This window comes from Meleagris gallopavo, chromosome 6, assembly GCF_000146605.3.
Source record: "Meleagris gallopavo isolate NT-WF06-2002-E0010 breed Aviagen turkey brand Nicholas breeding stock chromosome 6, Turkey_5.1, whole genome shotgun sequence".
Classification (NCBI taxonomy): Eukaryota; Metazoa; Chordata; class Aves; order Galliformes; family Phasianidae; genus Meleagris; species Meleagris gallopavo.
Window position 1 is genome coordinate 45,944,243 of NC_015016.2, and position 14,693 is coordinate 45,958,935.

The window sequence follows — 14,693 nt, forward strand, 5'->3', positions numbered from 1 at the left end:
TTCATGTTTTCAGTCTGAAAAGCTCACAAGTCCTTTCCTTCCCAGTACTTGGGACTTAAACATTTCTTCACTGATGACAGCACAGTTTTCACTGTGACCCCACCAAATCATCATAAATTGGTCGCTTTCAACCATTCACAGAGTTTCTGTGAAAAGCTGAGGACTGAGGAGATGCTGGATTTGCTCTCCTCAGAAGAAATGTGAGGGAAACATTGCAGGCTTATTTCCTACAAGGTAATGGAGCCATAATGTACCTCCTTTATTACCTACTGATAGTTTGACTTGAGTCAACCAAACCGAGGGGATGGCAAAGCTTTTCCAGCCTTTGGCTTCTCCACTGAGGCAAGAAGGATCTGCCATAGAGTGCTGAGCACACATAACTGCTAGTGAAGCCATTTGGAGATCTGATCCGTAAATATTAATTTAAAACAGATGATGTAAAACTCCAGCCTGTAGGACTGGAGTAGGAGGATGAAGGCTCATGAGGGTGTAACGGGGATGATTTCACTGCCACGCCTAAAGCAAACTCGCCGTGTGGCAGAGTGCTACGTGAACACTGAGGGCAGCACATCTGAAAAACACGAAGTGAAGGAGGTCTGTGGATGTATGCTGAACACTTAGGAGAAGATGAAATAATGAAAATTTATCAAGGCAGGCTATTTTGTGTACTATATGAAATAAACATGTTTGTGGTAGTAATTCATTACATTTTTATCACATTACTTCTGCATCATATTAGATCTGCACGCAGGAAGAAAGAGTAAATTAATTGGCACATGCAACCTTAATTTTGGCTTGTTCTAGATTTGGAAGGATTAAGTTTGACACATTTGGGGCTTTTCCAGTGTCTAGTCATACATATGATTGCATTCATATACTGTATGTGCATATAGCTGGCTAGTGTGTCACTTCCAGACATTCTCCTGGCTTAAGATTTTTATTGGCAGTGCACTTATGCACTTTGTCCCACAATATACTTTGCTAAACATTTTTTTGAAGATTTTGACAATTTGACTGGCTTTCTTGCTTTCTAGGTACAAAACCAATGCCTTGTCTACAAGCAGTTCCATGAGCTGCTGTTACTACCAAAAACTACCACTTTTTCTGCCTTTTCTTTTGATTAGGTGTTTGTACAGCCACGCTAGGAACTGGTGCAGGATCTGATCTTATTGCTGAAATTAAAGCTATCCAGGGTGAACACAGTGGTACTTTTTGGTATCAGCCCCTGCCTTTGCTGTTCTAAAGTGCAATGCAAGCATAGGAGTGAATGATGAGAGCAAGAGGTGAGAGAACTGTGTACTGGACATCTTAGTGAGCCCAGTACTGGACACCCCAACAAACCAGAGTGATACCCTGAAGCCTGATGTATTAAGTGATGATCATAAAAAGTTGATGAGCATTTTATGACAGCTGTTCACACTTATATTCAGAGTTTTGGATTAAGAGGAGAAGGAGAAGTGCCTGGTAATTATGGTAAATGCTGAATACAGGGCACCATTTGTGCAATCATCAGTTTTGCATTCACATGCAAAGAGCAGGGGGGAGATGGGGCCTGCTGATATCCATCGTAGGGCTCTGAAAGAGATGGCTGATGTGGTTGCTGAGCCACTCTCCATCATATTTGAAAAATCATGGCTGTCTGGTGAAGTCCCCAGTGACTGAAAAAAGGGAAATGTTACTCCCATTTTTAAGAAAGGGAGAAAGGAAGACTTGGGGAGCTACAGGCCAGTGAGCCTCACCTGGAAGATCATGGAGCAGATCCTCCTAGAAGCTATATTAAAGCACATATGAGATAAAGAGGTGATTCAAGACAGCCAGCATGGTTTCACCAAGGGCAGATCTTGCCTGACCAATCTGGTGACCTTCTATGATGGAGTCATGGCATTGGTGAATGGGGGAAGGGTGACGGGTGTCATCTATCTGGACTTCTGCAAGGACTTTGACATGGTCCCTCATCACATCCTTTGGAAGGATAGACTGTTTGGGGGGAATGGTCTTAAACTGAGACAGGGGAGGTTTAGGTTGGATATTAGGAGGAAGTTTTTCATTCAGAGGCTGGTGAGGCACTGGAACAGGTTGCCCAAGGAGGCTGTGGATGCCCCATCCCTGGAGGCATTCAAGGCAAGGCTGGATGTGGCTCTGGGCAGCCTGGGCTGGTGGTTGGTGACCCTGCACATAGCAGGGAGTTGGAACTGGATGATCATTGTGGTCCTTTTCAATCCAGGCCATTCTATGATTCTATGATAACATGAGCTTGTTTTGTAGCATGAAGATACATCAGTGTCTGAGATACCTGTGTATTGTGCCTTGGTAGTTTTTTTAAGCCTCTTTCCATGCTTTTTTTGGATATGAAGAGAATAGCACAAATGGAAATCCTTGGTTTTCTTGTATGATTCTTTAAGGAAAATCTCAGAATGCACAAATACTTTTAAATAGTGAGAACAATTTATGTGTTGCTAACAGTTAATGCTAACAACATTGAAGAGCCAGGAAGAAAAACAAAGTTGTTGAACCATGTCAGATCCAAGAGAAGCAAAGTTCTCCTGAGTTTGCACACCTTCAGTTTGAACAATCAGAGAATGGGAGGAAATTTTGAAATAAATTAGTAGAAATTATGAACACGAGTCTTTTGACCACAGTACCTGGTTTTATTTGACAAGAAAAACAAGCAGGTTTTGCTCTACTGTGGGTACGTGCTAGCCCTGTCACAGAAGACAGGTTTTGGATCCAGTCTACTGAGTACCATAATCTCTAGTCTGAAAAGCCTGTCCTGGGACAGCAGGGTTTAAAATCAATAATTCCAGAGCTGTTGGCTTTTAGCAGTTGTACTGAAAAAAAAAAAAAGAAAGAGCAATCCATATTGAGTAGGTGGATCCATAGCCTCCTGTTTTGCTGGAGAGAACTCTGGAGCCTGAAGGAGTTGCTGGAGTTTTGCACACAGGTCACTTAGCTCCTAGAAACCCTGAATTACAGTGGCCTGGTTGAGAGCATGGGTAGATGCTGAAATAAGTGCGCTGCCTGACAGCCCAGCATAGCATCTGTAAATCCACTGGGAATGAAACTTCATGCAGCAAAAATCCAGAATCACTGAGCTGGCTGCATGCACAACTTTAGCTTCAATCAAAAGGTAGTCAGCCATGGCTCCAAGTGACTGGTTTCAGGTGAATGTTTGACGTGTTGCAATCTATATAAATAGTGCCTGCTATAGCTCTTGAAAATTATGCTCAACCTCTTGTGCTTTTTCATATTATTTCCTCAGGAAACTTCAGAAACTCTGCTCATTCCAGCGTAAAAGTACTTTCCTACGTCAAAGTACTGCCATTTGTATGCTGTATAACTAAATGAAATGCTAATATAAGAACCTGAATTGAATTCTGACTCTAAGCAGAAAGGTAAAGCTAATGGAATATTACATTTCCAAAAATAGCCCTTTTTTGTTTTTTCTTTGGATTTGCATTGATCTCAATTCTCCTTTCTCCCTGATTTTTAAATGCTCGGAGTAAACTAACTGAAAACAACTTTCTGTTGTCTGTAGATGTGACTAAGCAGCTCTTCCTGTATTCACTCCGCTGCACATATTGTTGAGCTTGTGTACCAACAGTGAGTCACTGCCTCAGCTGGAGGAATGCTGGTATAAAAGCAAGACACCAAACAGGGGCTCTCCCTAGGAAAACAAACAAAGAAAACAAATAATTTCCACAGTGTTTTGAATGCAAAACTGGCATGCCTACAGTTTTTACCCATAGTCTAGAAAAGCCACTCTTTTCTCCAGTGCTGCTGAGGACAAAAGGGTGAACCTGAATCCTGCAGCTGTGTGGTTCTCCTTGGTGTGATGCTGTTACCTGGGTACAAAGAAGGATGAGTTGGTTCGGGGTTAAGCATACACTGATTCTGCAGGCTGGGATTTACAGATCATAGCTGACATAAAAGCAAAGGAGCAAAGCTTTAATCCCAGCTGCTCCAATGGCAAAAGCAGCCATTGGTAACTGCAGGTAACTGCAGCAACATTGCTCCTGAATATTCATGCAGTTATGCCTCTGAGTGGTGGCGAGTTTGAGATCCTTCTCTGTCAGATGAAAAGACACCTTGCACATGCCATGCTTGCACAGCCATGCTTGCACCCCTCCTGCAAGCTGGGGATATTATGAGAGAGTGTCAAGAAGACATCTTGGATCTTTCCAGTAAATTAAATGCAGTGTAAAGCCTTGAAGTGATGTAATTTAAGAGGAATTCAAAGTGTAGGCAAAGGTTGCGCACTTCTCTTTCAGTAGTATAGTAAAGGAGAATTAAAAAGAAGCACATGAATAAAAAATGTGTGTGCCTGGATGAATAGAATGGCATTTTACAAAAGGACAAAGAATTGCTCTGAATAATATTTAAAGTTTAGTATTGCAAGTTGCTTGAATTAATAACGACGACATTTTTAAAAGGTCAGAAATTGGTTCAGAAAAGTATCTAGTATTTAAAGCTGACTAAAGGAATCCTTTTCCTTCTGCCACCTTTGCTGTGCCACCTGGGACACACTGCCAGCTGATGCTGGGGCAGTGGGACCTGCCCTCTTGCCCTGTGGGTTAAGGTGCACCAGCCTTGCTGATGGCTTTTTTGGGGTGGCCATTAGCAGAAATGATTGTGTCGGCTGCTCAGCCAAGATCAGCAAGCATCTGGGAAAATCTGTCACTGCCACAAGAAAGGGTGAGGGAGAATGTCTACACATCTTGCATAGATTGTAACCAAGGTGGTATAGCAAAAGACTCTGCCCTGGCTAGCAGAGGAGGTCTACAGGATTTTCTGTAGATACCGAATTGGCACTTTTTTTCTTCTGCCCTGCATGAAGCCTCTTAGTGAGGTGCTTTGAGTCACCCCTCCGTTGATGCTGTTGCATACAGCTCAGCTAATTGCACTAATTGCATGCTGTAGCTTCACTACATACCAGCTCTTCAACCTCACTCTCCTGAAGAAAACTCCTAAGTGAGACCATGAGGATGGGGCCTGAGAGCTTGTAGTATGACCTTTAGTAACACACAGTCAGCAGGCCAAGTGGTATTTTGAAGTTCTCTGAAGCGGAGCCCTGCTGGCAATGGAGATACAACTACAGTAGGGCAGCACCTGGCCTGCTCTGAAGAATGCAAGAATGCCAGCAAGAAGGAGCATAACTTTCTTCAGAATTGTGATTCTTCCCCCTCTCTGTCCTTGTCTTGCTGCCAAAAAGAGCAAGCAAACAGGCACAAGAAATACCCAATCACCATCATTTGTATCAAATGGAGCATAGAGTTCCCTGCCTGTGAGCTGAGTGCTTATGGTGTGGACCCCTCTCCTCTGGATTTCATCTTCCTGGTGGTGAAGTCTCCACCTCTCTTGGCCTGTTTCATTGATCTATTGCATGTCAAGGGACTGTGTTGTGTGGAATATGTGTCTGTTGCAATGACCTGTGCTTCATATTGTCTTTTTATCAATTTGTGAAATTACGAGGCGCAGTTACCGTAAGGGCTGAATAACCATTTTGCTGCTTTTAGTGCCTATTAAGTGTAGTTATAGAGACAATATCAACCTCTGCTTCTCTAAAACTATTATACTCCTAAGGCCATTTTTGTCTCCAACATATTTTTGTTGATACGTTTCAAAAGCAGAGCAGGCATCACCTGCATGCTTGTCCTTGGGTGGCCAGTCAGAGGCTGCAGGTGAGGTGTGTTTGGTTAGCTCTAGAGCAGGAGGCTGAGTGAACAGGAAGGCTTTTCCTGGACTAACAAGAAAATTAGATAAAATAGTGTTTATGGTCTAATTGCAATGCAATAGTTGCATTGTCAACGAACTGATGAGTTCACTGCTTAGTTCACTGGAATCTCCCAGTCAATTCATGAGCTCTTTGGAAGATGGCAATTTTTTTTCTAGTAACTTTGAATACCCTCTCTTGGCTGCTATTTCCAAACAAAACAAACACATGTTAAAAAGCAGAAAAAATATTATTTAGAAATTATCTGTGGGTCAGAATCAAATTTTACCAGAAAATGCGTAGATGGATGAAACCAGTTTGACCAGTTTTCCTCATCTTTTTCAGGTCAGATGACTTGAGTGCTTCCCTGGATGCTAACCACATGTTATGGAGGTGACTCCACTCTTCCATGGTGAAGAGGAATAAGTTAGTTCAAGGTCACTGTGAAACCTAGTAAGACCAAAATTTTTTCTTGTAACGGAGATGTCCTGCTCTTCTTCAACTACTGAAGAACATGTAGTAGTGAGCATGCTAATAGCTGAACCTGAGAGCACAAATCTCTCCAAACCCCAAATTCTCCATCCTCACTGGCAGTGAATTTGTTCTTCGGGATTGACAGTGGGATGTTCAGGTTAGGTCAATGCAGTGAACTCATCACCAAATTTGGATGTCATGTACTCTGGTCCAGTAACAGATGCATGCCGTTAAAAGTGAGATAGATTACTTTGGGGGCAGTGTGAAGAGATATTGCATTTTTTGTGAAAAGAATGAAGTTGTTGAAACCGAAGAACAACAAATTTTGTGATTTTTTTTTTTGTGTGTGTTTGTTTGTTTGTTTGTTTTCATAACCAAGAGCTCAGCTCGTGATTTAGATGCCTTTGGTTTGTACACGCTATGGCCCTAAGAGTTGTTAAGTAAGTTTACTGGAAACAGTTTGTTGTGATGGAGTATGAAAAAGAAATTAGATAAACTTTATCATTCAGAGTTGGATGACATTTGGGAAATGCTGAATTAACCTTCAAAATGTCTCCAAACGTCTTGTTTGGAGAGGGGAGCACGGCCAGACAGAAAGAGACGTTCAATCTGGTTAACATTGACAACGAATAGATGCAGGCAAACAAAATCCCTTCAGCACTCATGAATGCATTTCCTCAGTCAATGGTGTTTCATCAAGTAATGAATAATTTCTGCATCTGTTTTACAGAACAAAAAATTCCAGGTAGCAGTATATTTAGAGGGAGCAATATGGATTTAGCCTTGATGTAGCTTAGTGCACAGAGGATATAAAAACAAAAACACAAAAACATAAATAAACAAACAAACAAACAAACAAACAACACCCCAAACTCTCATAGTATTACCTTCCTAAGTGTATGGGATCTGTTAGATCACGGCCTGAACCACTGATTGATCACCTGAGCAAGCACTGAGTCAGCCATGGGAGCACAGGTGAAGGCAATTCAGCTGTGTGACCCAAGGGGTGGAGCCTGGCTGCACCTCTCCTAGACCCCATTTAAGGGCTGACTGCCCCTGGGGAAGGGTCTCTTGCTGGAGATTCCTCCTCTGTGGAGTCTTTCCTGTGAGCATACATCTTTGGATACAGGTGAGCATTCCTTTGTTTCTTTTCTCATTTTCACTGCAGTAACCTTTCCAGCTGTAACGCTATTTCAATAAGAGGAAAAGAAAACAAACCCAATTCTTTATTTCTGTTGATAATGCAACTTTGCTGTTGATTTTTGAGATTCAAATTTCAGACTTTGAAGTAATGAAATGGAAGTGGAGTGAGAAATGTTTGTAGGTCAGCTGTTGTGAAGGCTGTCGCCAGCCTACCTTGTGCTCACAGGTGCCACATTGGTAATCCCACTTGTGAAATACTGGTGCATGTCTTTTGCCTTTCGGGGAGAGGCTCTCCCTTAGGCATGGCTCAAGCATGCTGAGGTCCTAGCATCTCTGGCCAATTCATGGATTGGCTTTTCTCTTCTTGCTCAAGGCAGTCATGTGTGATGTGCTGAGGTCCTTCCAAGAGATATCCGGACCCATTGCTGCTTGGCTGCAGGTGTTCTGGCATTTAGAAAAAAGCAGTTGTCAAGTTGTTTCTGAAGCAGAACATCTCAATAATCACAATGGACCATGAGAATCCACTGAATATAGTGCCTTCAGCAGGGATTAACACTCACTAATCCTCCATTCAGGACAGAAAAGTCTTAGGTGTTTGCCAAGAACCTATGAGCCAGTTTTTTTTCTCTCTTTTTAAAAAAAAAATAAATAAATCTTCCCAAAATTATGAAAGCAGACCCAAGCAATCATAGTGACTCAGCTGTAGAGCTATAAGAGGTTCACGTTGCAGATTAAATTTGTGGTAGGTAATATCATTTTGCTGCACAGATGAAAATGAAAAATGATTCCTTCCGTATTTGCTCTGTGCAATGTGCCATATGCAAAATTTTATACCAAGCCAGAGCAGTTTCTAGAAGAGGAAAGAGACATCCTTAGATAGTTTAAGAGATCATTCTCACCTATGTCTTGCTGTAACAGTACAGCGGTCTGGGCTGGGTGTATTAGCAGAGAAACATGAAGATATACCCAAAACAAGTAAATTACAGGGCATTCATTCACAGCTGGATGTCACAGGGAATGGGATTTTATTTCTTATCCGAACTGTGGTAATTTTTGCCTGGAAATAAAACAATTTTTTTTTAAACTGAGACTCATCCAGAGTGTCCAAAACTGCAGCTGCTGCTCCTGTGCAGTAAAGTGTTGGAGAGTTCATAAAAGGTTTAAACTGATTAAGTGTTAGCACAGAGTAGTGAATTTCAAATGTAGAATTTTAATTAACATAATGGTATTTACCATAATTGCTTGCAGGTTTGATTGCCTTTGTAATTGAATCCAGTGATATTTCTTCTTGGGTTATGGGATAAAATAAATAGGAGAGTCTAGTCTGCTCTGTCTCTCTGCTTTATGTACCTTATTTCTCTCCTTATAAGTCACTTGTCCCAGCAGTACATAAACGGTATCACTTGTTGTCCAGATTCTGACTTTTTCCCAGGGATACAAAGCAATGTCTGTGTGAATTCCTGGTTCATTTTGAAATCAAAGGTAGAATTGACAGCAGGAAGCCATAGCTCCTTCATAGCCTCAAAGCTTCCCCCTGCTACCCAGCTGTTGCTTTGTTTGCACCATCTTTTAACATGCCCTGTTTTTACTGTGCTCTCCTGGGATGAGGTCAAGAATTGGCTTTATCCACACTGGAAGTACCATCTGCTGGGGTTTTTTTTTTGTGTCACCACAACATTATCTAAAAGATACCTGGACATTTTACTCATTTTCATTAGATACAAAAAGTGATAATAATAAGAAGAATCGGTGCTTTGAGTTTGTTTCTACCCAAAAACATGAATACAAAAATCAGGTTTGGGGGCTTTTAGAAACGAGTCAGCTGTTTTATCTTTGGTTCTTACACTACTCAATGCAGCATCTATTGCTGGAAGAGTTCATGCAAAGCCACGCAGAATGTAACTTTGATCTTTCAAAGATTTCAAAATGTGGAAGGGCAGTTAATTTCTGTTCATAAAATGTAAGCAACTCAGCCTTGATTAAAAGACATTGAAGATGAGCAATCCAGTATTTCTCATGGTGATTCCTTCCACTAGTTAAACATTTTCTCTATTAAAATGAGGTCATTATGTCTGGTTTGATTTGTAGGTTTCAGCTTTATATTACTGATACATCATGCCTTGCTCCACTAAATTTAATTTTTTGGCACTTTATTCTTCTCTCTGTGAAAGTTCTTAGATGTTGCCATTGGTAATCTTTTTCTAAGCAAAATAGATTGATTCTGAAGACTCTTATTGTAGCTGATTTTCTTCCATCCTCAGACTTTTTTTTGTCTCTCTGCTGAGAGACTACACAAGTTTTGTAAATGTGTTTGAAAAAGATATTATATCCACATCTGTTCTTCCCATTGCATATGGAAGGGTATCAAACAGCTCTTTTCCCTGATCTCATCTAAGCCTCTAATCACACATAGCTCATGCTATGTTGCTAATTCATTGTTATACTCTCTAGTTCCTTTCTAGACTTGGGTTTTCCAGCTGCAGAGCCACTATCCCTAGATAAAGGGGACATATTTTCCCCTTGATGCATAGGAAATGCACTTTGTCAGTAAAAGACTAAGTTATGGAATACACATCTCCTGACTTTTTGTGAAGATTCAGCCCTCTTCTGTATTTATTTGTTTGACGTTAGCACAATTTAGCAGAAGAGATTTCATTTGTGTTTCCAAATGAGTGATAAGTGTACAGAATCATTTGACTGCCCTGAAACATGAAAAGACAGTGAAATGCAACACTTCTACGTGCCCTTTTTGGCCTGTCTACAGGCTTCAGGCTATAATGTTTGGCAGCAATATGACTGCTGGTGAAGGGACTTTAGCTGAGGAACAATTGCCCAGAGCCTGTGTGTCCTTCTTAGTCCCCTTGTTCCCTCCTGAGATGTCTGTCCCCTTGTCTACGTAGCAAGTGGAGCAGAGGACTGAGTGGAAAGGACTGGATGACTATCAGGATACTATGCTCCAGGTGAACAACATCTTACAAGGAGGTGATGGGAAGCTTCCAGTGTGCCCTAAGGGGTTCTAAAGTCTGTAATAGAGTGACAGCAGAAAGGCCTGTATGTGGGAGAGAAAGGGGCTTAATATGTCCAAATGTCATGCTAAGACCTGTTGGCATCTGAAGTGTTCTGTAAATAAACTTTCCTTGGAGTCGCACTCCATGAGAAATATCTTTTTTTTTTTTTCCCCCTCTCCTGTTCTGTAATGCATTAAATGAGTTAAAAGGCTCTTTAGAACAGAAGTGCCACCTTTGCCTCTGCTTGCAGATATCCCATCTAGAATAGTATGAGCTATAGGTCACTATAATAGACAGCAGCAGCAACATCACAAATCCACGTGATTCAAACTTCAGAGGAAGCTAATGTAGCAATTCAGAGGAGGAGGATTGCAGTCATGCATTTTCTGATTGAAAAGATTGAGCTGAATTCAGCTGATCGCGTAAGGGATGTCAGTCAATAGAGCAGTGGTAATATGTTTAAAGGGATTAATGACTCTGCTCATGAATGTCCTGTAGCTTGATAATTACTTGTGCTTGAGCTAATTATCTGAGCTACATTTGCTTTGTGAAGCAGTGATGAGAGGTGAGTGGCTTTTGTATGCCATAGAAATACTAATAAGATTGCTGTATCACTAATCTCAAAAAACGTCTTGGCAGGGGAAGTGCTTTCATTTTGCAGCTGGCCTTTTGCTTGTGTCTCTTGGACAACCAGCAAGGCAATCAGGTGTGACAGGTCTTTTATCCAAAAGCCTTCACTTTGTTAAAAAGATAGACATCAGCCTTGATTTGACTGTGGCCTGAGTATAAACGTGGCACACATGCAGAGGAAGTGTCCAAGGATGCTGCAGGGTGTGGGAGCATGCAGAGCTGTGTAGACCAGCTTTAAATCCAAAGAAAGCAGAGTTGTCAGGATACTGTAGCCCCTGTCTGTTTCCACAACCCTGCCTGTGTACAAGGCTGCTATATAGATGGCTTCACAATTGATAGGCTTGGATATGGATTTTTACTTGCAAGTCTTTCCCAGACTTTTTCCCAGCCTGTTTCCTTCTCTCCCCGGGCTGGGATGTAGGCTGCAGTTTCCCTTGGTGCAATGAGATAATGCAACAGTGACTCCTTGAACTCTTCATCAAGGCACTGGCACTGTGGAATACTCCAGAGTCAGATGATTTTGATCATGGCCTAAAACCAAGGCAGTGAATTTTACTGACTTCCTGTCTTTTAGGACCTTTGAAATAGATCCTATGGCGTTTGTGCTGCTCAGTCCCAGTTAAGAGTGAGAAGGAGCAAAATTCATTGCAAGTCTTATCTTGACTAGGAATGCTTACATTGTCCCTTAGATTGCTTATAGGAAGCCGTAGTCCCTATAGATATAATTCCAAGTGTACTCAGTGAACCAGGAATTATATTATTTCACTGCTGAGACTACAATAATACCAAGAGCATTCAGGAAGCTGATGCAGTAGTCTTGGAGTGCCCTATGTCCCCATAGTGCCACTGAGTACCCTGTACTGTTTCCAGGCTGCTAGTGTTTCATGATTTCCTGCTTGTAGCATAACTTGAATCCTCCAAATGTTTTCTTGCTATCAGGACAATCTTTCAAGAAATAGGAATGACTTGTGCTTCTAGGAAATGTGTTACTTTTCTCAGTTCTCTCAATATTTAAGTGATATCTCTGAAGATATTTATTAGATTTTCTTAAACGATTCTATGTCAGTGTGCACTATTTCCTCTGTGTTTTGCTTGGCTGACCTGAAAAATCTGTGGCCTGTTTTTTAAATGTCAGTTTGAATTGAGATGCCAGTTCAATTAGCTCAGTACTGAAATAGTAAGTGCAAAGATGTTAAAGGGGTCTTGTGTTCTTGAACAAGGCCCCATCAACTCCTACTAGAAGCAGAAAAAGAATCTACCTGACCCATGCTAAGAATGGGTCAGTCTATCACTGATATTCACTTGTCACCTCACAGGCATCCTCTAGCATGTGAACTAAAGTTCATGTTGCGCTATCTAAGCAAATTAAATTGATTAAATAACTTTCAAAATATAGCAACCTACTTGCCTTCAGGCTTCTGCAAATATCCAACTGGGTAGAATAATGATCTTTTACAATTATTCTTATGGATTTACAATTATACCTGGTTTTGTATGGTTGCTCATAGCTCAGAATGATTCTCTTGTATATTCCTTGATGCACGAATGTAGACCTCATTTAAAAAAACAAACATACTTTCAACTGAAAGTTATAAAGCTGTGCTAAGACACAATAACTGACTCCTGGGTCCAAAATTTTCTGTGAATACTTTGGTTTTTTTTTAAGAATTTGCAGTTTTCCATCCTCAATGAGAAGTCCCAAGGCACATGAAAATCTTGTGGAAAGGAAGGTAGGCTGAGAAAGAGGGGAGCAACCAAAAAAGGATGAGAAAGCAAAGGCAGCCCCAGGAGGGGTCCACTCCCTTGAATGTGCAGTCACAAGCTGAGCCTGGAGCTCTCACTACCTCAAGGGCCGTGGACTTACTGAGATGCCTCCCCCTTCTGTTTGGTCCCAGAGATGTTCTCTGCAGGGAAAAACCTTCAAAATCAAAGTTATCTCAAAAACAGTAATTTCCTGCAAGAGTTTGTTTGACAGTAAACGTTCCCAGATGACTCTACACCCTACCCCATAGGAATAACCACATTAATAGCCCATTCTTTGAGGGACAGTCAGGGGAATTGCCAAGAATTCCCAAAAGAGTGACTGCATTTATCTTTCCTCTACAAATTATCCTACATTCATGTCATTTTATAAACACTGCAAAACAAAGTCACCTTTAAATTATCATTTTGGTGCCATATGAACATGTCTTTCACCTTTCACTGACTTGATGTCAGTGCACATCAATAATTCCCCTATCTAGATTTTCAGAAAGTCTCTTGGAGTAATCCTCCTTTCCCAAATAAGGAGCTTAAGCTATAGGCTCCAAATGGGAGTTAGTAATATTTTCCCATTTGATCACTTTAAAGTTCTTTCTCGCTCTATGATAGTTTCATAATGTACCTTTTAGCTTTTAGCATGACCAAGGGAGCCTGACTTCACTTTAATTTTCTGTGTAATGCATTTAAGGGACCCAAATCCTTTAAGTCAAGGACACTTTGTTAATTTACAGCTACACGAGGTTTTTTCCCTTTGGCATTACTCTGTACTGCCCAGGAAGTACACTTTTCCAATCCATGTGTAACTGCATGCCAGTTTGTATGCTCTTAATTGCTTCTTTGTAGAACCATGAGCACGTGTGAAGTTAGTGGAATGGCAACGCAGCTGCTGGGTGCCGTGGAGCCAGGCAGTGTGAAAGCCTCCAGCATGGCTGTGGGCTGCTGTGTGAAGTTGAATTGTGCGAATCTCGGAGTCTTGGGCAAAGAGGAAAGGGATTAAGGTTCCAAAAGTAATGCTTGTATAACTGTGCTACCGCTGGTATGAGGCTCAACCTGAAAGCCTGAGCGTCAGCTAAAAGGTCAGCTGCTGCCTTGCACTTTTCTCAAACCTCTGATGTGATCTGGGAGGGCACGCATGTGTCTGGAAGTTAGTACGCTTTCCCAGCTCCACCAGTTTGACTACAGAAGATATGGGGTCTCAGAATAAGTGTCACCCACAGATAGTGTTCACATTAGATCTCCTCACTGCTCCACTGCAAAGGTAGGGCCGTTAACTTGACGCAAAACTGAAGGAACCAGCCGCTTCCTCCCTTTCCCTTCTCTGTAAAGCACAGAGAATTGTGCCTTACCTTGTTGTTAAATCTCAATAAACAGCCGTAACGCAAGATGGATACATTTCTTACTCCCAAAATCTTGTTGCTGATCCATGCAATATTGCTGAGCAAGCTGATTTGTCTCTAAAATGTATTCAAATTTATTCACAGTAAGATTATTCCAGGGGGTGGCATTTGTTGCACAATCGTTACGCATTTTAACTAGTTGTCTCCTCTCCGTCCTTTCCCCATTCGACATTCCTGATGTGCTAACAGTTTGTACAAACACCCCTTCTCCACTTCTCATTTTACTAGCCCCCAAAAAGCCATAACCTCAGGTTTCTTTGTTCCGTGTCTCTTCTTTTTCTTTATGTAGGATGTTCTCAATGAAGGCTCACAGTAATGCTAATGGACTTTAGGTCTTCTGATAAATGCATCTGCGGATATGCATTGGATCATATTAGCCCCTGACCCAGTGTTGTTGTCAATGACTAGGCATCATCTGACCTGTGGATACTCAGCACTTTCTCCTCCTCAGACACTTCCAGCTGATGAGCTCCCAGTTTATAGTAGAATTTCTCATGATTGAGGTAACTGATTATTAGCACACAGTATTGTACATTGTCATATTTCTCCTAATATAGTTCTAAAGATCGT

The 14,693-nt window shown here is 41.4% G+C and overlaps 1 long non-coding RNA gene across 1 annotated transcript; it reads left to right on the plus strand.

Annotated features, from left to right (window-relative positions):
• The first annotated feature begins 7,261 nt into the window (after positions 1 to 7,261).
• LOC109368422 lies at positions 7,262 to 14,693 on the plus strand. Its single transcript, XR_002116422.2, has 4 exons — positions 7,262 to 7,313; positions 12,632 to 12,695; positions 13,570 to 13,984; positions 14,413 to 14,693. It is a non-coding gene; the product is annotated as an uncharacterized LOC109368422 (long non-coding RNA).